The sequence below is a fragment of the Bison bison genome, unplaced genomic scaffold, assembly GCF_000754665.1.
Source record: "Bison bison bison isolate TAMUID 2011002044 unplaced genomic scaffold, Bison_UMD1.0 scf7180017864483, whole genome shotgun sequence".
In the NCBI taxonomy this organism is placed as follows: Eukaryota; Metazoa; Chordata; class Mammalia; order Artiodactyla; family Bovidae; genus Bison; species Bison bison.
The window spans coordinates 50,362-52,908 of record NW_011495043.1 but is presented as its reverse complement, the minus strand read 5'-3'; positions in this window follow the sequence as shown (position 1 = coordinate 52,908).

Below are 2,547 nucleotides of genomic sequence, written 5' to 3'. Positions count from 1 at the left end.
GCTGCCACCGGGCGCCCCCTGGCGGTCTCTTCCGGCTGCTTGTTCTACTCTGGTGCGTTCGTGCATGCTAAGTCGCTTCAGCCATGTCTGACTCCTAGTGCCCCATGGACTTTAGCCTACCAGGCTCCTCTGTTCGTGGGGATTCTCTAGGCAAGAATACAGGAGTGGACTGCAATGCTCTCCTCCAAGGGATCTACACTGTAGCCTGTGTGACCCATTTTCTTCCCTCTCATAATTTACTTTTATGCAGTGTCCAAGCAGCATTGAGCATCTCACGTTCACGTCTCAGGGCTATCCACTGATGAAGAGTGAGATCATCCATCACTCGTTGGGACTGACAAGGCCTCCTAATTCTTGGGAAGTGGGTCTACCAATAACATTGAGAGGTCAACATCTGTGATAGAGGGCTCCATCTCGCTGTTATCATGGGGCTCTTGGCCTCTGCTAGCTTCAGGGGTGAGTGAGCCCTGACCTCGGAGGGTCGTGCTGACACTTCAGCACGGGCAGTGCTCCATTTCATGTCTTGTCACTGAGTGACTCTGGGTTCCCTATTTATAGATGTGGAAATAGATTCGAGCAGAGTTTTAGGGAAGTAGCAAGAGCAATCAGGTGGAGTTTCATGTTCTTAGAAGTATGCTCGTTGTCAACACTCATTAAAATTACCTCCCAGTTGATTCCACTCTCATCTGGGGTCTAGACTATGTCCAGGTGCCAGGAGCATGCACGGGTGGGGGTTGCCAGGCCTGTCCAGAGAGGCCCGTCTTCCCCTACCTGGCTGTCCTGACCAGGACTCTAATGCTGTCCTTCTGCCTTTCTCCTGCTCTCCTAGTCATTTGCCTCTTCACCAGCCTTCTCCACTGGGCTACGTGGTCCCCATGTTGCCTCTTGCCAGAGATTACACCCAGGGCCCTGTCCCCAGGCCTATGCATGAGTCTTCCCCTGACACATCGATCACCTGAACCCACCAAGTTGCTGCCCCACCCAAGCCTGAGTCCTGTCCTCCTCCCAGCCCCCATGTGTCTCTTGTTCCCAAATTGTTACACACCAGGCTCTTGGCCTCCTTCATCAATAGAAATCAATCAGAGGCCAGACAATAGAAATAAATTTCTTAAAAGAAATTGAGGCATGGCTTTACTGGGGGTCCTGGTTCAGCAGAGGGGACAGAGAACAAATGACAGTTTCCTTGCTTGCTCACTCCCCGAGGTGGTGGGGTGAGCTGGTTCCTTCTATGGGGTGAGGGGAGAGGTGTTCCCAGGGGTCAGTCAGAGGGGTGGCTTCGGGGACTGGCTGAACCCTCAAGTGTTGTGTGCTGGGGGCATGTGAGGCATCCTGCTTTTGCTCTGGGCTCTTGAAAAGTGGCAGTTAGGCTTTTCATCTCTTTGTATCTTTCTCCCAGAATAGCTTCAACTACTCCAACTAAAAAACAGTCTATTTTTAAAAACCTTTTTATTTTGTATTGGGTATAGCTGATTTACAAACCGTGTTGGGATAGTTTCAGGTGAACAGCTAAGGGACTCACCTGTACACATACATGTATCCATTCTCCCTATACTCCCATCCTGACAGGGCAGTCACCTAACATTGAGCAGAGTTGTGGGTTCGTTCTTTGTGCTGGGAAGATTCCCTGGAGAAGGAAAGAGCAAACTACTCCAGTGTTCTTGGTTGGAAAATCCCATGGACAGAGGAGCTGGCAGGCTACAGTCCATGAGGACAGAAAGAGTTAGACACACACAGAAAGAGAGCACACACACAGACACACCATGTGACACACTTTGGTCCTGGACAGTTATCCATTTTAAATAGAGCAGGGTGTATATGACTTTCCCATACTCCCTAATGATCTCTTTTCCCCATCCTACCCCTAGCAACTATAAGTTTGTTCTCTAAGTAAGTCTGTGAGTCTCTATCTGAGAATGCAAAACGTCCTTAATTGCTGATATGAAGAAAGTTTTATGGGTTTGGATGGAAGATCCAACCAACCACAACATTTTCTGAAGCAAAAGCCAAATCGAGATCAAAGCCCTAACTCTCGTCATTTCTATGAAGGCTGAGAGAGGTGAAAAAGCTGCAGAGGAAAATTTGAAGATAGCAGGGGGTGCTTCATGAAGTTTAAGGAAAGAAGGCATCTCCATAACATAAAGTGCAGAGTGGAGTAACTAGACCTGATATAGAAGCTGCTGCAAGTTTTCCAAAAGATTTAGCTAAGAGAATCTACGAAGGTGGCTCCACTGAATCAGAGATTTCCAGTGTAGACAAAATATCCATCTATTGGAAGAAGATGCCTGCCAGGACTTTGATACCTAGAGAGGAGTGGTCAATGCCTGGCTTTAAAGATTCCAAGAACAGGCTGATTCTCTTGATAAGGACTAATGCAGCAGATTATTGGAAGTTGATGGCCATTTACCACTTGAAAAATTCTAAAGCCCTTTAAAGTTAGGCCGAATCTGTTCTGCCTGTGCTTTGTAAATGAAACAGTGAAGCCTGGATGACAGCACACCTGTTTACGACATTGGCGCCAAATGTTTTAAGTCCAATATTGAGACAAAT